We start from the raw sequence: 24,705 nt of genomic DNA, 5'->3' as shown, positions 1-24,705 counted from the left end.
AATAAGTCATGAAATTGCAGTTTATCCAGGTTTTTATTTATTCATTTTTATTTTATTTACTTATTATTATTATGAGGGTAGGAGAGATGCTCTTTCCAGCTCTAGACATCCTTGAGTAGATACCAGAAGTTGTTTAGGAAGGTTTTAAGGGGAAATCTGGTTGAAAGCAGAGCCTGTGGATTTTGTCTTAATTTGGCAACTGTATAGCATTTTATTTAATATTAACAAATCCTTTGTTCCCCAAATCAAAGAATAGGGGAGAAGGAGAAGCAGTTGATGGAAACTCTGCAAGGACAGCTAACAACTCCCTCCCATCCTATACCACCGCTTGTCACTATGCCCAAAACACTTAAAAGTCAAAGCTAGGGCTTGCTCCCTCTCTCTCTGTCTCTCTCTGTCTGATCCCTCCCTTCTGCAGTTTCTGTCCCTATCTTCATATCTCTTTGTCTGTTTTCCTCCCCAACCCACCTTTCAGTAAAATGGCTAAAGGGGGACACGATTGACAGTCTTTTATCTGCAGCCATTGGCACTGTTTCCACTTAGTAATCCACTCAATAGGGTATTCTAACCCTTTCTCCATTAGAATCCTGCCAGATGGTACTGTGCAAAATTGATGAAGTCACTTCAAAAATTTTCAGAAGGTTCATGCCTGTATATATAACTGTGGAAAGATTTATGAGTCACAAATACTAGGCTTGCACAGGCTGTAGGCAAATGTGAAGTGATTCTCTGCTGGTTTTGACTCCTCCCTACTTGTTCTGAACCTTTCCACAATAGTTAGATAACCTTATACTTGAATTTTATGTGCGCTGCAAGTACCTTCCCACTGGTGTCTTGCGTGTCTGTGTACGTGGTGTACTATTCTCCTTTAGCTCCACAAGGATTTCTCATGTCCGTGCTCTGCATTCTAGGTCAGTCCTGCCCCTATCCACAATTGCACAGGCCTCCAGCAATGTAGGTCAGGTTCAGAGGTATGGCTTCTCATAGCCTAAAAGAAGAGTTTGGATTATCACCATCTGCCACGTGATACACATTCAGTGGATTTATGAGTGAATAAAAAATCAAGCTAACAAACTACTTGGACACCCAGCCATAAAAGACTTCTCACAGAGAGGTAGCTTGAACTAAGTTTTAAAGGATTGTTATATCTGCGATTGGTAGAGAGATGAAGTAAATGCCCTAAAAATACATACGTTGGCCATCTATGCCATTCCAAGATATAGCAAAAGGTGGTGATCATCAATACCCATGTCAGTACATTGCTGGCAGCCAATGTCAATATCTTTTTTCCTCCTCATCTCATCTCTTCCTTAATTCTCAGACATTTTAACATTGCTTATGTTGATCCTTCAATACTGCAACCCCCTCTGTCTTTCCACTCTGTAAACTCACACAGCTCCATTTAGATCTTACATCAGCAGCCCATCCACTGATGTCTGCTTGGAGCCTTTCATATCAATTTCACCTGTTGTGATTCATTCTATCACATGCATGGTGCAGGTTCTTGAATTTTTTTGAAAGCTTTATTTTCTCAACATTTCTCACTTCACCCAAATCATCTATTTCTTCCATGATTCTATCTTAGGGTGCTTCCATGCTGACTAAGGAGTTATTTAATGTATCAATTAAATCATCCTTTTAAAAATTTTTTAGTGGTTTTCCATTCTAATAATTTACTAAAATTTGTCTACTCATTCCTCAATGAAAAACGTTAGACTTGCTTCCAGTTTTGTGTTTCTCTGAATAAAGCTGTTTTAAACACTTTGTGCGAGTGTATCATACACGTTTTAATTTCCTTTAGATAAATACCTGTAGAAGGCAGAATAATGGCCTCTCAAACATATCCGCATCTAATCTGCAGAAACTGTAAATAAGTTACTTTCATGGCAAAGGGGATTCAGGTAGAGAGAGAATTAATGTCATTAATGAGCTGACCTTAAAATAAGGAGACTGTCCTGGATATCCAGGTGGGCCCAATGCAGCCACAAATGTCCTTAAATGCAGAAGAGGGAGGCAGGAAAGTCAGTGTCAGAGTGATGTGATGAGAGAAAGACTCAACTAGCCATTGCTGGCTTTGAAGAAGGTGGCCGCAGACCAAGAATGTGGGAGGTCTCTAGAAGGTGGAAAAGGCACGAAAATGAAATTTCTTCTTGAGCTTTCAGAAAGGAATGGAGCTCTGTCATCACCTTGATTTTAGCCCAGTGAGACCCATTTTGGACTTCTGAATTCCAGAATGGTAAGATGATACTTCGTTTTGATTTCAGCCACTAAGTTTGTGATAATTTGTTAGAGCAACATTATCGATATTTTTATTGATATTTTGTACAATATCAATGAGTGGAAATGCTCTCATATGGTAGACATATAATTAACTTTATAAGGAGCCACCAGACTTTTCTAAAGCACACCAATTTACATCCACTCCCATCAGCAGTACTAAAAGTATAGTTGCTACTCAACTTTGTCATCTTTTTATTTTGAGCCATTTTGGTGGGAGTGAAATATCATCACGTTGTAGTTTTAATTTGTCTGATGACTAATGATATTGGGCACATTTTCATGTACTTGTTGTCCATTTGTATATCTTCTTCCGGGAAATGTCTGTTCAAGACCATTGCCTGTTTTCACTTGTTGTTTGCTTTTTATTATTTAGTTGAAAGAGTATTTAGTATATTCTGGAGATAAATCCTTTGTCAAATATAGGTACTGTGAATACATTCCTCCCATCTGTGTCTTGTCTTTCCATTTTATTTATGAACTCTTTTGATGAGCAGACATTTTAAAATTTAATTGAGTTGAATTTATCTTTTTAGTTTAATGTTTAGAACTGTTTGTGTCTTGGCTAAAAAATCTTTGCCTAATGTAGGGTCATAATATTAATTATTTTTCTATCTATCTTTTATGCTAGAATTTTTATAGTTTTAGCTTTTAATTTTTGTATATGACATGAGGTGGGGATCAAGGTTCACTGCTTTTTCTTACTTTATCTAATTGTTGCAACACTAATTGTTGAAAGACTTTCTTTTGCTCATTAAGTTGCGTTGGCATCCTTTGACCATGTAGATGGGTGTTTCTTCCTGTATGTTGTATTTGTTTCCATTGACCTGTTCATTCTTATTCCAGTATCACGCAGTGTCTCAACTATTGTCATTTAATAGTAATTCTTAAAATTAGTATGATGCCTCCAGATTTCTTCCCTTTTTTGAGGATTTCGTCTATTCTAGATCTTTCATTTTTTCATGTAAGTTTTAGAATCAGCTTGTCAATGTATATGCTATGATTTTTTAATTATAATTTCTTGAATATATAGATTGATTTGGAGAGAATGGGAATCTTAAAAATATTGAATTTCCAAATCATGAATATGGTGTTTCTTTCTTTTATTTAGGTCTTCTTTAAATTTTATTTTAACAAAGCCTTGTAGTTTTTAGTGTAGAGGGTTTAAATATGTCTTTCATTAAATTTATTCCTAAGTATTTTATGTTTTTTGGTGCTATTAAATGGTATGACTTACTAATGTTTTCCAATTATTTGTTGCTATTATATTAAAATCCATTGATTTCTGTATATTGATCTTGTATCCTTGGATCTTTATTATTCATTAGTCGTGGTATCTTTTTTAGGTTTCATAGGATTTTCTACATATACAATCACACAACCATGTCATCTATAAAAAAAGACTTTTCTTTTTACTGTTCCCATCTTTATATACTATTTATTTCTTTTTCCTTGCCTTATCGCACTGTGTAGGAGCTTCAGTACAATGTTGGTTAGAAGTGGTAAGAGTGAATGCCCTCATCTTGTTTTTGATATTAAGGAAAAAGTGTCATACGTATGAATTTTAACTATAATGCTAACTGGAGGTTTTTCACAGATGTGATTTATAATTGAAATGTTTTTCTTTGCTTAGTTTGTTGAGAATTTGTCATGAATAAGTGTTAAATGACATCAAGTGCTTTTTCTTTTGCTTCAATTAATATAATTATATAATTTTCATTCTTCTATTAATGTGATTCTTTTTTTTTTAATCTTGTCACAACCTTCAAATCCTAGGATAAACTCCACTTGATTATTATGTGTTATTCTTGTTATATAATGCTGGATTCCATTTGCTAATATTTGGTTAAGGATTTTTGTAAGTAGATTCATAAGAAATATTGGTCTGAGAGCAAAATGGGCACAGATGTTAGCTCAGAGCCAGTCTTCCTCAGCAAAAAGAGGAGGATTGGTGACGATGTTAGCTCAGGGCTAATCTTCCTCTACACACACAAAAAAAATATTGGTCTGTAATTTTATTATTTTTATCTTATTTAATGTCCTTGTTTATGCTGGTTTTATGGTTATTCTGACCTCATGAAAAGACAAAAAATGTTGCCACATCTTATATTTTTTCTAAAATAGTTTGCTTAAAATTGATATTAATCATTATTAAATGTCTGATAGAATTTACCAGGGAAGTTATATGGACCTGATGTTTTCTTTATGAGAGAACATTTACTTATGAATTAGATTTCTTTAATAACCAGGGAACTACTCAGATTTTTTATTTATTCTTATGTCATTTTCAGAGTTTATTTTCTCTAGAATTTTTGCTCACTTTATCTAATTTGTCAAACATTGATATGAAGTTGTACATAATATTTGTTTTTTTTTTTAAAGATTTTATTTTTTTTCCTTTTTCTCCCCAAAGTCCCCCAGTACATAGTTGTGTATTCTTCATTGTGGGTTCTTCTAGTTGTGGCATGTGGGACGCTGCCTCAGCGTGGTTTGATGAGCAGTGCCATGTCCGTGCCCAGGATTCGAAACAACGAAACACTGGGCCACCTACAGCGGAGCACACGAACTTAATCACTCGGCCACGGGGCCAGCCCCCATAATATTTGTTTTTAACTGAGGATAATGTGCTTATATGTTTCTGCAACTTATCCTACTTGTGGTTTATTGGATTTCTTGGACCTGTGTGGCATTGTTTTTCACCAAATTTGGGGAATTTTCAGTTGTTGTTTACTCAATATTTTTTCCTGATGCATTCTTGATATTTTTTTCCTGGTGCTTTTTGCTTATGTTTGGCAGCTCAATATTGCCTCACAGGTCATTGAGGTTTAGCTGATATTTTAGATATGTTTCTCTCTCTTCTTTATTTGGATGTTATGGATCCTTTCTCCTGCTGTGTCTAATCTACTGTTTAACCTATCCAGAGTTTTGTTGTCTTTTTATTTCAGATATTTTATTTTTTAGTTCTAGAATTTCTATTTCTTTTTATAGTTTCTATTTCTTTGCTGAAACGTGTCCATCTTTGTCCTTTAAATCCTTGAATGTGTTCATAATAGCTGTTTTAAAATTTCTTATATGTAACTCTTTTTTTTTTGGCATGTTTTTATTGGTATCCTTTTTCCTTGGTTATAGGCAATGCTTTCCTGCTTTTTCTCCTAATAACTTTCCATTGTATACCTTACTTTGTAGAGAGTCTCATGGATGTTTAGTCCTATTAAATTTTGTTTATCAGACAATTAATTGGGAGATTATCTTGATACTTTTTCTGCTTAGTTTTGTGCTTTGTAGGAAGGGTAGATGTCAGGGTTTTTTGTTTGTTGGTTGGTTGTTTTGTTATTGTTTTTAAGTCTAGGGTATTTCCTTTCCTCTAGGGCATGGGATCTTAACTGGATGTCTGAACTGCTCAGTGAGGTCTCTCCCCTCAGGTGGCCTAGATTGTGACTTCTTTTAGCTTTGTGCAACGTCTAGCATCTCTGTATTGCTCTTGCCCTCCTGGAAGCCATTCTCTGCTAGGCCTTGTGTACTCAAGCCCTGTGCATGAGCACCTTAGCCCTCAGCCAAGGACACAAGATGAACCCTCATGCAAACTTCTGGGGTGCCTTCCCTACACAGCTGCCTCATCTTCTGTACCCTGCCCTCCAGTTCCAGCAGGCTCAGCAGCTTCAAACTCTAATCTGTACCTCCTCACCTCACCGACATTTCTGCTCTCTACTGGACCCATCTTCCTACTGCAAAGTTGTGGAAAGAGTCTCAGGCAGAAATCTGGATATAATAAGGTTACCTCATGGGTTTTCCTTTTTTCAAGGATGATAAGGCTGCTCTGTTTCCAATGCCTGAAGGTCATTGTTGCATATATTTTGTCCAGTTTTTATGATTATTTACATAGGATGATAAGTTCAAAACAAGTGACTTAGAGTTAGTGGAAGTTAAAGTCCTGTAGCATGTTTTTTGAGTACCTATTGTGTATAAAACAGTATGCTAATCATTATGGAGCACAAAGACATAAAAGACAAGCTCTCATCCAACTGAGAGAAATGAGATAGGTGCATATATAACTAAAATATAAGACTCATTGACTCTTTTTACTTCCTGCAATGCACAAAGACCTTTCCCACCTCAGACTTTGCAAATGCAATTCCCTCTGTCTTGAAAATTCTTCTTTCTCCTCCTGGCCTGAATGATTTATCCATCCATCCATCAGATCTCAACTAAAATGTCACTTCCTCAGGAAAGTCTTCTCTGACTTTCTCTCTAGTTTATTTTAACATTAGTCTTTCCCATCGCACCCTGCAGGTTTCTGACACAACTCCTGCCACAATTTCGCTTTATATGTATCTGTGATTGTTCAACTACGCATTTCATAAGTGCAAGACAAAGTACACTTTCTTCACTACTATGCCCCACACCTATCACAGTATTGAAAATGTAGGATAAAATTAAACATTTCTTGAATGAATAAATGAAGGAATGATGTTACACTCAGCATGGAAAATATCCTATTTTTTCTATATGAAACTCACTGCATATTGGGTTGATCAGAGAAGGTCTTAAGAGATAGCTTTTAAGAGACAAAGAGGGGAAAAGGGGCTTTCTAGGAAAGAAATTGGCATGAGTTTAGAAAGCGCAAGTCCTATTTCAGGAGGCAGTGGCTCAGCCTGTTTTGCTAGAAGATTCATTAGGCTGGTAAAAAGGAAAAAGGCTTGGAAGGTAAATTGAGTCTGGATTCCTCATCTTACCAGCCTAATAATAATAACCAATTTGTAAAGCATAAATCTCTGAATAATATCACCAATTGGTTCATATAATATTTCTTTTAAAGATGTAATTTATTTTTAAAAAGCTAGGTATTACATAAAAGATCCCACCAATAACTTCCTAAGAAGACATGGTTGAAAAACAAAAAAAACCCCTGATATTCATGAATTTTAGTCCCTACATTTGAAGTTTAACTTTGTTGAGAAGGATGCCCAGAAACATGCTTTATCACCCGCCTTCTGTGAGACACAATAAAGAGTAAACTTTTCTGCCAATGGTTCAGTCATAATAGTGTTAAATCATATATTTGAAATAACATGGAGATGGGATGTTTACAAGTGTGCGCTATCACACAGTTCTTGGAAAACTACCGTGGTTCACTTCTTCACCTGTAGGAGACCCTTTAGAACCACTAGTGAATGCTTGTGAGGGTTCCATGAAAATGGAGAGAAGGATACGTGGGGTGGGTACTGAGAAAAGGAAGCCAGATGCCTTCCCCATCTGAGATTCTTGGTATGTGCATGCTCCAGCTCCTTTTCCATTTGTAGCTAAGCACAGAAATATATAAATGAGTGGTCTACCCACTGCCTCATGCTGTTACTTCTCAGAACAGCTGCAGATGAGGCTTTCTCCAAGCCACCCAAACCACCTCCAGGAACCCATTAGTCTCTTCCTATTGCTCTCATCCTGCTCGTGAAACCTACTCAGTCACAAGGGATCATAATCAACCCCATCAACAACACCTTCCCCAGCCCACTTCACAGAATGTGCTAGACTTCCCTCAACTTTCTCAAAGAATTGTCCTATAATTTGAAAAGCTGAGTGACATTCTACTTAATTTGGGTGCTCACTGTGAGGAATTCTCCACACAAGCCAAGCTGATCAATAACCTACCACACCACAAGACAATTTCATCTCTTCTGACACCACTAGAGGGAGGCAAGGAGGAGGTGTGCCCAATAAGAAGCTCACTCACCCGGTGGCGTTCGCTGGATTTGCTGCAAGCTAATCCCCAGCTGGCAAAGTTCTCATGATCTCAGCTCTCAATACTGAACTGAGGGCCAGCCTGGTGGTGCAGTGGTTAAGTGAGCACGTTCCACTTTGGTGGCCCGGGGTTCGCTGGTTCGGATCCCGGGTGCAGACATGGCACAGCTTGGCACGCCATGCTGTGGTAGGCGTCCCACACATAAACTAGAGAAAGATGGGCATGGATGTTAGCTAAGGGCCAGTCTTCCTCAGCAAAAAGAGGATTGGCAGTAGTTAGCTCAGGGCTAGTCTTCCTAAAAAAAAAAAAAAAAAAAAGCTGAGCTGACTTAGAAAGCCTAGTTCTTCTTCCCAAACAGCGAAGTGCTACTTGTCTTTCTTATCTCAACTTAAAGTCAGCTCTTTGGGAAGCCTCCTTTGAATCCCCAAACCAGATCCAGTTCCCCCACTCTCTATGCCTTTTGTTCACACTGCTAGCATCATGACGACAAGAAGGCAATAGCATACGACAATTAGGAGTATGGTCTCCTTGGGAGCCCAGCTGCCCGGCTTTGAACCCACACTCTCCCAGTTACTGGCATGACTTGGGCAAGTTTTTCCTCTCTGTGTCTCAGTTGCTTCATATTGAAAATAGAGATAATAATGATATCTATCTCATAGGGTTGTTTTAAGGATAAAATAAGGTAATTTTATGTAAATGTATATGTAAAGCACTTAAAACAATGCCAGCAAATAGTGATCAATATTTATGTCAACTATTATTATCACACTTTTTTCTTTTGTTAGTTACAGCCTACTGTATTTCTTTCTTTTTTTTTTTTTTCCAATATATTGTTTTTCCTTGGGAAGTTTGGTCCTGAGCTAACATCTGTTGCCAATCTTCCTCTTTTTTTCCTTCCTCCCCAAAGCCCCAGAACATGGCTGTAAATCCTAGTTGTAAGTCCTTCTAGTTCTATGTTGGATGCTGCCGCAGCATGGTTGATGAGCAGCGCATAGGTCCCTGCCCAGGATCCAACCAGCTAACTCTCAGCAAAGTGGAGCACAAGAACTTAATCACTATGCCACAGGGCAGCCCCTGACTTGTACTCTGAAAACATCACTCTTGCTGTCCTGTTGAGAATAGGCCATGTGTGAGGGTAGCTAAAAACAGAGAGACATGTTAGGAGCCTATAGCCAAAACCCATGCCTGACATGAGAATGGCTCAGACCAGGCTGGTGGCAGCGGAGAGGTTAGGATAGAATCAGATTACAGATACATCTTGTAAATAGAGAAGTGGGCATCCTAATGGAATATTGGCAGGGGCAGCGTGGAGAAAGAGATGATGATAACTATCTCCCTCACCCACCAGAAAATCAGCAGTGACCACATTCATTGTTGCTTACAGTTGTATCTTCGACAGGTAATAAAATGCAACGTTGTCACTATTGTCCAATGAAAGAAGGAAAACAATATTCTGAGAGATTGAAGTTTAAACTAGAATATCAATTTATTTATTTTTAACAGAAGTCATTTTTTTGTTATTACTGTTAATCAGAGCACTGCCAGCCCAGTACAGTCCTCCATCCGTATCTGCAGGGGGTTGGTCCCAGGATCCCCCCAACTCCGAAGATAACAAAATCCACAGAGCTCAAGTCTCTTACTCTGCCCTCTGCATCCGGAATTCAACTTAACCATGGATGTGATCCACTGTTGAATGAATCAGTGAATGCAGAACCCACAGATAAGGAGGGCAGACTGTCCTTAAGAACATGGAAAGCCTATTAGTAATCAGTAGGTTGATTGGTGTAGATGAAATTGGAGCATAGGGAGGTAGAGTATTTTAATAGATATTTTTGCTGGGTAAAAAAAAAAAAAAGTCAACCCACCCTGCATAGTAGTCCCCCCAGCAGCCTGAGTCACTGATATTCTTCCATGTACACAGCTTTACACCCATCAGATACACATGGAAACTTCTAGCAGTTTCCATTCTGTAGGAACAAGTTTGCTTTGTACTGATCGTGCTCTTTATAGGTGTAAGATCATCACCTTGGCTATCAGCAAGTCTTGCTCCTGGAACCACTCAATTTAAAATGTTTTCTGCATGTACCTAATTTCATTAACTTTCCATTGTTTTTTATTAGTAAGTCATTGGAGAGAGAGGCACATTAGACTAGGAATTCACACCTAAGAGGGGATAGTTATTTAATTGTTTTGCCACTTTTTAATCCTAGTTCTCCTGCATGTGTATGAGCAAGTTTCGGGAAAAATTTCTGTCAGCTAGAAATGATTTCTTGCTTCTCCCATACTTGATACGTACTTAGTATCTATCATTTGCAAGTGTAGTGTCAGCTCTCTATTTTTCTTCATAACGTGGTATGATGCCTGTTTGATAATGAGTAGAAAAGTGTGCCTTCATTGACTTTTCTTTTCCCAGTAGTAGAATGAAACTTCTCTCCCTTATTCACACTGTGACATGGTCCTCCTGGTGACCCCAGCACACAGTTGCGCATTTGGAAGGTGGGAACAGAGTGAAAGAAGGGAATCCAGGTTGAACCAATAAAATTGGTCTCATTAGCACTGACTGCTTAGCACTTCCTCATAGCTGATCACAGTGTTTTTCAGTTGGCTAAACACATGCCATGAATTTCACATACACTTATAGTGAATGAATACATGTAGGCTCCACAGGACATTTTCTGAGAATGATTTATTATGAAATAACCTTAGGATATCAAAATTCCAAACAAGTTGCAAATTCTGCTCGTACAACTAAGCTAACCAACTGACCACAGGTTTTCATTCAACTATTGTCCAACTATGGTAACTGATACGATAAGACCGATTTGAAACCCACTTGACTAATCTGAAACCAAACCGCAGCCGTCTCACATTGGGAATCTGGCATCTTTTAAAGGATTAGCCCTTTGGGAAAATAAGTCACATAATTGTTATATTTCCCAAGAGCCCTGGATAGCCCGTGTCTGAAATAACTTGCTTCCTACACATAAAGTTTCTTCAAAAAAAAAATTTCTACAGGTGGAAATAGAGGGGCGTAAAACAGCTGTATGTAGAAGTACCCAAAACCTCCTCAAAAAACAAGTGTCAACCATCAAATTATATTGATCAGAAGTGAAAACAACTATTAGGTAAACGTCATTTAGGGGGCTCTCCATCTATAAATGTCTCTTCCCAGCTTCTTAAGTAACAAGAGGAAATGCAATGGAAAAACACAAATTATCATTGATAGGGTAAGAGGGATATTGTGCAATAATGAAAAAAAAATCCTTGATTAAATGCAGCATTGCCATGCATCAATAGCATCATTAGCTGTTAAGCTTCAGGATTTTTAATAAGGAATCAAAGACCAAAATGAGAATGATTTAGAATCTATTATTCAGGAGGCAAGAAATTGGAATGGTAATCATATCAAATGAGCCAAAAATAAGGGATTAAGAAAAGGTATTTAAAAGTGAGGAAGAATAAAATATACAAATTTAAACCAAACCAAGCTAATACCTCATTACAATGACTTGACATTTCAGGTAGTCACACAATTCTAAATCCAGTCCTAGAAAAATCATGCTTTTATTATTAATAAAAACTACTAGACGCTTTCTCAGGCTGCATATGAGTATGTTAGAAATCATGGATTAACTATTTTGTTATCTAAATTTGAGCAATTTTTTCCATAAACAGAAACTTTGCAAAGTGGCACAGTGCAGACAGGTGAATATGTGATATTTTTCTACTAAAAATTATAAGTGATGACACATACCTATGTACCTACCTACCTGCCTGTTTAGTTACCTACCTACTTATCCATTCAAAGAACTTACAGCTCTGTGCTGTGACACATACCCACACACCAAATGAAATGCCCCTAAACTCTAAAATCTCCTAATATCTTTGAGAATAGATGCATTTGCAGAAACCCTCTGTGGATCTGTAACACATGGGGCTTTCGTACTTGTTCCCGTGCAGTGCACAGAGAGTAAATCAAACATTCCAGTATTGGACATTAATAATACCCCCGTCCTCAAAGGAAGACCCACTCCTAATGGAGAGATTATTCTCCCAACCTCATCAGCAGTGCCAGCCTCAAGGTGACTCACTTTCCCACCCGAACCTGCAGCAATTTCTTCCTCCACTGCTCTTGCCAGACATTAGCTGTTGCCATCCTCCGCAAAGGGACATTAATAGTCTTGAAGGCAATACGCTGTTTTTGTTCTTGCTTCCTCGGCCCCTCCCTTGTTGCTCATTAACTTATATCTGCCCTCCAGGAATATAACCAGTTATCATCTGAGGTGACGTGGAAAGCTCTCGCAACTTCACAGATAAAGAATAGAGGGAAAAGATTTTTTCAAAGTCAATTATTAAAACCAAGATACCTCATTATTCATGAACCAGAGATCAGCTACTCCAAATGTCCTTAATGTTGGTGGTCGGCGATGTCGTTTATTAATACATTTGAATTCATTCTGGATTCAAAGTGCAGTTACAAACACCACTTTCTCACCTCTTGAAATGTACATTCTGTTGACAGAAAACATACAGGAGGTTAGCAGAGATGACAAAACATGTTGAGATGACACACAAACAACTTGTTCTCTGGATAGCCAACACGTTGCCCTTTGCACTTAAAGGAGAGAAAACGTTTCTTCGTTTCCTGCAAGGAATATTGGCTAAATTCAAGTATATAATTCATTCAAGCAAATAAATATTTGCCTGGAATTGGAGATCCTATTCTTCAAGAAAACTAAATTCTTAAGTGCCTTTCAGCGTTACTTAAGGAGTCAGGACTAAGTTCTCAGAACACACGGAGAAGGGAAAATGAAGATGTGTTAGGAACGCATGCTGGGGTATTCAACCCATGGCCCTCCCATCCATTTTCTTGATAAATTCCCACACCTTGAGGCTATGAGTCATGCTTGCAAAACACTGTGTAGGAATTTTCACTGCCTCTGTTAACCGGTAAAGAACATTTTGACAAGTTGAGCAGAAACTACTTTTCCAACTCCTGTGTTAGACATTGGCTTCAGTGTCCCCTTTTGAAAAAGCCTTATTTGACTCCCAGTCATGACACATGATGCCCCAATTTAAAGACCCCTTTATACACTGAAAAGAAGATGCTGTGAGATGTTCAGTGCCTATTGTCTGGGCTGTAATGCTGATGATTCAGCTAAGGTTCGCAAAGGACACTGCCATTCTTGGGGGGAGGGGGCTGAAGTGCACTGCACAGGCCTCTTAGGAAGCTCAGTCCTTTCCTTATGCAAAGATACTCTCAGACTCTTCAGAACTCTGGTAATGCTATGCTTTCAAAGGCAAGGAAAGTGCTTTTCTTCCTCTCCAGGTGGGACATGGAGTAGAATTTCTTGATGTGACTCTAACAGCTTTTTCAGAGTTGCTAAAAGTCAAGTCTACAGAAATTCTATTTGTCCTGAAATTTTCCTATTGGGAAAAACTAGTAATGCTGCCCTACTCCTTATAAATGAGCCTACATCTATTTTCAGGTTTCCCATTGTGACATCTCTGTAATGAGCACAGATTCCCTTTAAACTCCACAAACATAAGATGCCGACCAGATTAATGATTGAGCAGGAAGGCTGCTTATTTTATGGTTCCTTATATTGCAGAATATACGTTTTCCATGAGCATAACTCATATAGCAAAAATAACCCAATTTCTTGCTACTCAAAGTTTGGTCCTCAGATCAACACCAGCAGCATTATCGTGGCCTCACTCCGGACCTACTGAGTCAGACCCTGCGTTTTATCAAGCTCCACAGGCAATGTGTATGCCCAGTGACTGTTGAAAGCATTGGTGGTTCACCAAACCAACAGGGTTTAGAGCATGCGGGTAGGAGGCTGGCTTCCAGAACTAGAGCAAAAGGCTAGAGCATAAGAGATTCAAACCACATTGAAGAAGTTGAAAGTTTTAGTGGAGATGACCTTGACAACCAGTATATTCCCACCGAGAAATTACATTCCCAAGAAGCTTTTCTAAGTTTCAGTTCTCCTCTCTTTTAAATCATCAAAGCTGTTCCAGTACTGCCATGCCTGAAAAATATATATAGATGCACTTTCCAAACACTTTTTAAAATTAAATTACACATATCCCTTAGGTAGTCTTCATACCACTAACAGCATTTTTGTGTTGAGTATGTTCTAGAGATTTTTTCCTTCTCAGTTTGAGAGATTTAAGAAAAAGAAAATCTAATATCACTTCTAGTTATTCTTTAACCTTAAAAACTCTGCAGTATTGTCACCTAGAGCTAAGCTGTCCACTGTGCCTTCTCCTTTAAGTCATGTGCCTTATCTCTGCATTGTGGCAATCCTTCCGAATTTGGGGCAAGTCCACAAGCACCTACAAAGGGGCCCTAGCTTCTTATAGCAGCACCTGGAAATTTTCTCTCTCTCTCTCTCTCTCTCTCCCCCACTCCTTCTCTAATTCTCTCCCTCCCTAAATCAGATATTTAGTGCAGATTATCTTGGTCCTGAGATGCCTTTCCCTCTCAGATACTGTCTTCTATTCTCTGGTTCCTTATTTAGCTCCCTACCTGTGTTAAAAACCAGTTCTCCTCTAGCCCTGATCCTGCCCCCAGCTCAGAAACCCATTCCCTTTGTTGGCGACCACTTTAACTTCCTCATTTGCTCAGGAAGACAGTTCAGACATTTATTCTGGGGTTCTCCCTTCTCCCAGTCCCTATGCCCATGCCCAGACGGTTGGGCCTAACATACTCTAGAGTTTAGAGCCTCCTGGACAGCCAACTGTATCACATTCCACAGCTAACTAGAATTTTTTGTCAGTTCCCCACACCTCTATCCTGAGCTTCTGTTGGCCCCCTTCTTTGGCCCCAAACCACTGTCACTCTCGTAGACACTAATCCAAATGGCTTAACGAAACTGACCTCAGCGCATTCTGATACACACAGCAGTATAATCACTGCTTCAAGTTCTGTTCCTGAAAATCTCATCTGAGAGTCAGAGAGCTGGCCTCTTCTCTTTCAAATCTGGCTGGTCTAGGTTACACCAAGCTTCAAGTTCAGGGATAATGAAGGGAAAGTTGTGGGAGAGAGAAAGTATTTAGTATCGTTCCTGTAGTGTTATTTCAGGATTCATGGTCCTTTCATTCAGATCAACAAGCTTCCATTTATCAAAAGCTAGGTTATAACCAAAACTTTCTAAGAGACACATGGCAAAACAGAGTACTCATTCTGACCAAGGCTTATCTGAATAGCAGTTTAATTTCCTCATTACCTTTCTAGGATAAAATTAGGTGGTGGATTTACCAGACGTTTGATTTCTTAGACCAGAGATTAATGGAAAATGTAAGTGTCCACAACGAAGCTATTTCTCAGTGGTCTCTTCTCTTGATAACTGGAACTTTCTGGGGTTTTTTCGTTTGTTTGTTTGTTCACTGAGCTTCCAATGGGAGAGGTGAAGAACCTGAAAGCCTATTAGAATTTGGTGCTATATTTTCAAAGGCCTTTGACCTTAGCAAAAAAAAAAAAAAGGGGGTATACTTATTTGGGATTATAGACTCCAGTGAGTTGTGGGAACAGGAAGACGGTAGGGACTCTTTGCCTCCATGATTAAGAATAAATGTCTTCCTATAATTAAAACAGTGATATAGCCACAAGGATAGCAAATAAGGATTATAATCCAGATTAGGGACCTAAGCAATACTAGTGGCAGAAATTCAAAGTGATATAGAGGTCATATGTCTTCTAAGAAATGTCTGGATTATGGGTCTCCAGCCAGAAGGGGCTGAGGAGCACGAGATAGCCAGAGGAGAAGTGACAAATGGCATCAAGCTCTTATTGACTATTCCCTCAGATACAGCTCAGGTAGGTTGGTCTTCTGGACCAAGCCTTAGTGTCAGATAAGAACCTAACCTGCTACATTAAGTCTAAAGAGGTCTTTCCAGATCAAAGAGTACATATATTTTTTTTTTTTTTAAAGATTTTATTTTTTCCTTTTTCTCCCCAAAGCCCCCCGGTACATAGTTGTGTATTCTTCGTTGTGGGTTCTTCTAGTTGTGGCATGTGGGATGCTGCCTCAGCGTGGTCTGACGAGCAGTGCCATGTCCGCACCCAGGATTCGAACCAATGAAACACTGGGCTGCCTGCAGCGGAGCGCGCGAACTTAACCACTCGGCCACGGGGCCAGCCCCAAAGAGTACGTATATTTTTAAGGCTGTTGATACACTGTGCCCTTTGATACAAATTGCCCTTCAAAGAGTTTATGTCCATTTATAGTTTAACAAGCTAAATATGAGAATGTCTGCTCCCCATACCCTCGTCAAAAACCTTGGAGATTAACCTTCAGGACATTCTCAGAAAGGCCAAGGACCAGTCAGAGAAGTACAGCAAAAAAGAGATGCTATATTGATCTGTTCCACTCTCGTTAAGTTCACCTGCCCTTACTAGAAAACAGATGAATAAATGCTCTCTGGAGCCTTGCAAAATGATGAAGGTCTCTATTCCAAAGATGTTTCCAATATTAGTTTTCTCATTCCACATGAACCCTGGCTTTTACATTTCCTGCCTCAACTTACCCAAAGAAGACTCACCTTCTGTTCTTCTCAGTGGGAGACTTCCAGCTTCAGAATCCAGCCCTCATGGGAGAGTTCAGCTTGGAGGACCAATTGTAAGAACCTGCTGCCCGCCTTTGGCATGGGCCTGAGCACATTAGGACCTTCTCTGCAGCAAAGCTGAGGATATGCTGGTCCTGATGCACACAGGAAAGCAGAGCAAGGGCTGAGTAGCAGGTGTGTGTGTTTCTGAACCTACATGTGGGAGTGGTGTCTCTGAGTTAATTCTACCCATAAACTGTGTCTCTTATCTGTTTTCTCCTCTCCATCTCAATTATCACAGTCGAAGCCCAGATCCTCAGCTATCAACTGGTGCTTGGAATGTTGTAACAGTGCCCCAGCAGTTAATTTCCTACTCTAGAATCTACCTTTCTGAGACGATTATGTCCTACATGGGACTAACATAGTACCCCGGGTAACTGACTCAAGTATAAACTATATTTAATTGTACTTTTACTCCTTTTCAGTCTGGTTTGTTTAAAATAGGTTAAAATTTTTTTAATGGCAAAAATCTATCATCTTATTTTTTCTAATATAGTCAAGTATAACACCACAAAGTTTTACTGAATTGCCAGCCAAATTCCATTCTTCTCTGGGAGTAACATTTAGAAGCTATAAAGCAAGGAAATTTCAGCCCTTGTAATTCACTATAGCTCTCGAATATACGTACAACATTGGAAAGACATGATTATTAATATCATGTCACATTAAAACCAAGAAGAGCTTAAATGGGCAAAACAAGCAGGATAATGAGCTTCTATGTCCTTTTGGTCATTCTCTGATGGTTCTCTTCTGGTCTCTCTGTGCCTGTACAGAAGTTTTTCTTTACAATTTAAGTAAAATCTTTTGTGAATTAAGGGGCATATTTTCAAATGTTCCATATGAAGAGAGGACTGGTGTCAATATCTGATTCCTTCATATTGTCACTGACACCTCTCTGGAAAACACCTAAGATGTTCTGGGATGAAATCATTGCCCAGCGGACCACTTGAGAAGATTCCAACCTTACTCACATCTCTTTTCTCTTAATCAATAACTCACCCATTACGACTCTTCCATTTTTCTCTATCATTCATTTTCTTAGCTCAGGTATCACCTTGTGTATTTAATTCGTTCTGTTTGCTTTTTATGGTTCCTCTGTTTTAATATACTCTACTAAAATTACAAGAATATCATTCTGTACCAGTTTTCTTTGAAAAATACACACTATGTAGGATATATTGGGATGAAACAGGCTGTTATGAGTTTGCCTGGAAACTATTCCTGAGGGAAAATGAATTCAAAGATTCAATACCTAATTACAAACACAATATTGGAATGCAAACCACATGTAAGTTCAGGCATGCTAAGTGATTTCGTTCAGGCCCTATTGCTCTTGCAAAGAAAATCTCTCTCCTAATATATCCCATCACCAATTAGGGATATGATCAGAGTTATATTAACCCCAACATCTATTCAGGGAGTCCTGATTCAAGAATTCTAACTGTATCCACAAATTCTTCATTTATGTAATAAGCATCTATTAAGCATCTATCAGTATTGGCTGGCAGTTTAAAAAAAAAATGAGCTCAGCCCTACTTACTTTTTGGAACCACAGTCCCCCCACCCCCTATAAAAGGAGGAGACATAACAGAATCTCTCGAGTGGACAATGACTGAATATGTAATTTGGAAATTCTCTCCAGGCAATTCTGATACACTCACCCATGCCCATTTGAGAAGCCCTATTCTATATCCTTTCTGTTGGAAATCTCATTTACTCCCATGGCTTCAAATAACTTCAATATGCAAATAACCCTCAAATCTATACATTTAACGTAGTTTTCTCCCCTGAACTCCAAAACTGTCTGCTTCTGAATTGCCTTCTTAAAGTGGTTCCTCATGTAAAACTTCTTCAAAATCAAACTCAGGTCATCTGTCCTATATATGAACTTACCCTAGGGTTTCCTATTTTGTTAGATATTGCTGTGCATATAGCCACTGATACTGGAAAGTTTCAGGTATTCTTATCTCCTCTCTCTCTCCTGTATCTTAGAACTTATATCTTATCTGTCTCACTGTCTAGTTAATTCTTTACCCACAATGTGTCTCTAATCTGGCCCCTGCTTTCTGTCTCCACTATTAGTCCCTACAGACTAAACCTGTATCAACTGCTGTTTAAACGATTGCCAAGTGTTCTGTTGAATTCCATCCCTGATCCCATTCTTCAGTTATCATTCTAAAACAAAAATCAGATAATTTCACTCCCTTCCTTAAAAACTTCGAAGGTATCTTCATCACCTAACAGATTAATTGCAACTATACTGAGGGATACAACATTCTGCGAATTCTAACTTTGTTTCATAATCTGCTTCTTTCCATCTCTCTTGAACTTGAAGCACGTAACACTTCTCTGAGTTTTCAGAAACATTTCCCTCTACTGCCTCTGCATATTTGAAGCCGCTCCATTTAGTAGGACAATTTGGACTTGAAATGCAGCTTAACTCTCTAAACTTAGATGCACAATGCATAAATTGAGAATAGCAATAGCTATCATGCAGATTTGTTGGAGGATTATTAAACGAGATATTTACAAAGCCCTAAATACATATCCTAGTACAAAATTAATGTTGAATAAGTGGTAGCTATTTAATGCTGTTTGTTTGTATCTGACAGTTTTAATTCAGCATTATATTGTGAATATTTCTCCATGCCATCAAATAGTCTTTGAAAATATGATTATAAACTGCTGCATAGTAATAAATCATATGGATATACCTTAATTTACTTTATCAAGTGCCTACTGTTAGATGCTTATATTGTTTTCTTTACTCTTGTAAATAACATGCTAATAAATATCATAATACGTAAATCTTTGAGAACACCTCCAAATATTTTCCCAAGACAAATTACTAGAACTGGAACATTTTAAAGCTCTAGAAACATTGCCAAATTACACTCCAGAGAGGCACCAAATGATGTTCCCACTAGCAGTGTATGAGAGTTCCTCCCTCCTACACTCTTCCAAATGTACATAATATACTCTTTTTCCTCCCTCTTCCTCTCTTTACCAGTATAATCGTATCTTGTTTGTTTTTGTTACAATAATCAAACACTCCTCCATCTTTAGTCCATTAAGCTCTTTTAATAACAAAGGACAGATGCCCATTTGCCTCAAAGATTCTTGAAGGTTTGTTGACCTCTCTGTCTCTTGGTCTCATGGGAGTAGATTCGGTACATTTCAAGCATTCTCCAAAGGGGTTACCTTATCTTTATTTAACCATGTCTTAAATAAATTAATAAACAAATCACCTCCACTACCCCACCAATCACCAAGCAATAACAACAAAAATGCCCAACTCCCCACACTGAAGCATTTTATGATTCCCTGACAGTCACCCCTCATGCTCTGACCTCAAATATAAAAATCCATATCCCATGATAGATGACAGGGTAATTATTAGGAGTAATAGAAGGGATAAGACTACTTAACCTCAAAATTTTCCAGCTCAATCAGGGCTCTGTTTGAATCAATGGTATAAATGGTCCTTATCCAGCATCAAGAGATCAGTTAAACACCAAAAATTACATAAATCCTACTTATCAGCTGGCAAAAGAGGAGATAAAGCCAAAATTATTATACACTGTTTGTTAGCTAAGGAAATACAGGACAATATAAGGCAATAGTTCAATATTATTATACACTGTTTGTTAGCTAAGGAAATACAGGACAATATAAGGCAATAGTTCAATAAAATTATGTTTATCTTATAGTCATTTTCTCCCCAGGGTCAAGAAAATTATAATCACTCAAAAAAATATGTCGAATAAAAGAAAAAAGGGAAGAAACGTTAAAACCAGATTTGACTCAACTACATTCACTTAAGCAGGGAGTCTTAGAATAGCTCTCAAAATTCTGATTAAACTTCCTCTCAACAGGTTTAATTTGCATTTATTAGATTGACAGTAGATAATCATGGTTTTTAATTTCATTATTAGCCATTTGTATTATTCTTTTGTGAAATATCATATGCTTTGATATGCAATGATATGACATATATTACATGTATCCTTTGAACCAGCAAACCTGCCTGTGACAATTTAACCTAAGGAAATAAAGATAGAATTCCAGAAATTTAAAAAATGCATTTAAAGATATTCCAGTGTATTTTTAGAAGCAAAAAGGAAACAATCCATATATCTAAACATATAGAATTAGTTAAATGGACTATGGCACATCTACATGTAAGAGTACTATTCAGCCATTAAAACTGATGACATAAAAGAATATTTAAGCACACAAACTATTTACAATATATCATTGATGAAAGCATTAGGTCACACAACCATGTATGGAATGATGTCCTATCTTCCTATTCTCGATTGAACCTATCATCACCATTTCACCAAACCATATACAAGCTACCAATGACCTCTGTGTTGTACAGTCCAGTGCTCAGTTTTCAATCCTCTTCTTACTTGAACTATCATCATCATTTGACCCAGATGACTGGACTCTCCTTCTTGAAACAGTTTCAGCACTTGACTGTTCCGTGTGCTCTTGGTTCTGTTTCTTCACTGGTGGCTCTTCCTTAGCCTCTTTTGTTGGTTTCACTTCATATCCTGAATCTTATAATATGAGTTCCCAGATCTCATTCCTTCATTCTTTCTACTCTGTCTTCTCTCACCCCTAGGGGATTCCATCCAGTCTTATGACTTTAACTGCCATCTATATACACTGATGTCTCCTAGATTCCTATCACTAGCCTGGACTCTACTCTGAACTCCAGATTCCACAGTAAGCTGCCTATTGGACATTACCAGTGGGATATTTAATAAGCTGTTTTGATTAAACGCATCAAAAATGAACTTCTGATGTTTTACCCTCAAACCTATTGCTCCCCAACTCAGTCTTCACCACATAAAACAGTAGCAACTCTGTTCTTCAAATTGAGTAATAATAACGGAGTGAAGTGGGTTAGGCCCTGAGAGATGGAAGGAAGAGAGAGTTGAAGAGAGAAGAGACTTAAATATTCTCTTCTCCCAGTTTTCTTCAAATCTGTTTGAATATTAGATCTCCATAAGCTTGATTTTAGAGCTCTGTAGCATCAAATTCTGCAACATTAAATGTGGGTATTTTTCAACAAAAGTGATTCCTAAATTGACATAAAAATGATCTAGATGAGTTATGACATTCCAGTTTCAAAATGTTATGCTTATTTACAGTAGAAATTCTACTCAATGGTGAAATGTTGAAGCATTCTCTTTTGCTTCAGGAACAAGGTAAGTATGTCCATGATTGCCTCATCTGTGCAACATACTGGCACTCCTAGACAGCATCACCAGGCATGAAAAGCCATAAAGATATAAGGATTGAAATGGAAAAAACAAAACTATCATTCACAGATGTTTTGCCTACATTCAAAACTTCAAATAGTCTATAAATTATCTGAATCAATAAGAGACTGGCAGTTTTGCTTAATGAAAGATCAATAAGTTAAAAAGAAAAGAAAAGGTCAATTGCATTTCTATCCACCAGGATAAAGGGCTAGAAAACATACACTTTTTAAAGGCTTTTCAACAGCAAAAGAATTTACAATAGCAAAACTATGTATGTATAAGAAACCTAGAAATAAACACAGTATTCTAAGACCTTTTATGGAGAAAAGTATAAAGCTTTGTTGAAAGATATTAAAGAGTAAATAAATAGAGAAGAAGCATACAATGTTAATAGATACTCAGACTAAATATTCCAAAGATACTAGTTCTTCCTAATTTAATCTAAAGATTCAATGCAGTTCCAATCATAATCTCAACAAAAATTTTTAAATTTATATTGAAGACAAATGGCCAAGAAAAACAATTATTGAAGAGGATGTACATAGTGTATTAAAAGCTTAAATATAAAAGGCAAAACTTTAAAATTTTTTCAAAAAAATAAAGAATATTCTCTTTATGATTTTGACAAAGGTAAGGATTTATTCAAACAAGTGTAAGCCAAGAAGGAAAAATCAACATTTGATATAACAAAATTAGGAACTTCTGGTTCTCGAGAGACATTCGAGAAAGTTTTAAATGTACAACCTAGGAGAATGTATTTGTAATGCAATCACCAAAATTTTTATGTCTGGAACATACAAAGAATTCCTGCAAAGTAATAAGAAAATGGAAAACAAAACAATACTCCCAAAGTGGGCAAAACATTTTTAAAAAAGTATTTTACACAGGAGGAAATAATGAAAAATTGCTCAAACTCATTAACAATCATAGACCTGAAAACTGAAAAAAAGCCCACAATGGGATACCTTCTCACATCCACTGGACTCACAAAAATTTAAACAAATGACATGGCTAAGAGTTGGTGAGGATGAAAAGCAATAGAAACTCTTAAACATTGTTTTTGGGAGAGTAAGTTGAAAGAAAATTATGGAATTATCTAGTAAAACAGAAAATGCACATACTCCCTAAACCAGCATTACCAGTCCTAGACCATATATCTTAGAGAAACTTTTGCATTTGTGTACCAGGAGACATGAATAAGAACATACATGATGACTTTTTTTTTTCAACAGCAACAAACTATAAAAATACATGTGTCCATCAAAGGAGGAGGAATAAATAATCATGAAATATTCATATGATAAAACACTATGACAGTGAAAATAAATGACCAACAGTTCTGTGCAACACTATAGATGAATCTCAGAAATATAAAGTTGAGTGAGAAAAAGCAAGTCATGTTAGGGTACACACAGTATTGATACCATTCATAGAAAGCTCAAAAACTGGCAATATTAAAAAGTATGTTATTTAGGGTTAGAAGAAAATCTGTGGAGAAAAGCATGGGGATGATAAACACAAAACTTACAGCAGTGTTTCTCCTCCAGGGTAGGTTGGAGGATGTTGTTAGGGACAGTACACAAGGGGACTTCACTGTAAGGATAACCATCTATTTAAGATGTGTTTTGAATTCCTGGGTGCTCATTTGTAATTCTTCCTTATAATTTAAGCATTTCATGTATTCTCTTGTATATACTATATATTTTGTATATATGATGACAGAACTTTTGGTCTCAAGTTTGTTATAACTAAACATGGTAAACTTTGGTCAATGGATTACTATTTGTATGTCCTATTGACCATATTCTTAGGCAAATGGAGGCTGGGATAGAGTTGAGGGGTTCAATTGCCAGTAGCCTCATTCCAAACCCCTCATCCTCTCAAAGTGCTAAGTGAGAATGTCATACCAGCTATCTTCCTACTTGCCCCTCCACATACACCCTCTACCCTTCTCCATTCTGCTCCCTGCCATGGGAGGGTGACCTCTATGGGCCATATGAATGACTTTCCATGCCCTGCGACTTCTGGTTGGTTCAGCCAATGAAGAGCCTGAAAAAGTGATTGGCTATAGGGAGGATAGTGAGATCAGGGTATTCGCCCCCCCTTATTTCTTCCCTCCAAAATTGTTTCCAGCTGGCTGTGTGCCCCTGAATCAAATGTCAGTGCTTCTCTCAAGGCTGTCAACCTTACATGACTTCTTCCAGGTTCTGATAAGTTCCCCATCCCTTCAGACTTAGAATGCCTAATAGACAACATCATATTAAAGCATGGGAAACTGCACCAAATATGTGGTTCCCTGAAACCTATGCCCCCTTACATAGTCCCTTTGTAAAGAAACCCTCATTGAAGTATTCTATTTTGAGTGTGCCATCTAATTCTTCTCGGGACATTGCCTGATATAAATGGAGAGGGATGGAAAGAAAATTAGGGGAGATGGCATCTCAAAGGGTTAAGATAAGTATTTAGAGGAACAATGAACATAGTGTTTGTTTGTCTGTTTAGAATCTGACAACCATCTTAAAAAAAAAAAAATTAAAAGTGATGGGGTCTTAATTCAGAGATATTTAAGCTCTATGTGTTAGGTCATTCAACAGGGAAATGGCATGTTGATGAGTGTTAGAGGAAGATGATTCTGGTAGCTTTATGTAGGATAAGCTGGAGCAAGTTCTTCCAAGCAAGAAGTCCATGACTTAGCAAGTCAGTAGGAACTGGCTTGAAACCCATTGTAGAGAGCCTATTGGAGGGGATCGAGGTGTGGTCCCTTTACACACTGAGTCCCACACCACAACGTGCGGATCCTGA

Source organism: Equus caballus, chromosome 1 (genome assembly GCF_041296265.1).
Source record: "Equus caballus isolate H_3958 breed thoroughbred chromosome 1, TB-T2T, whole genome shotgun sequence".
NCBI lineage: Eukaryota > Metazoa > Chordata > Mammalia > Perissodactyla > Equidae > Equus > Equus caballus.
The sequence above is the reverse complement of the archived record's forward strand: the minus strand, read 5'-3'. Positions refer to the sequence as shown.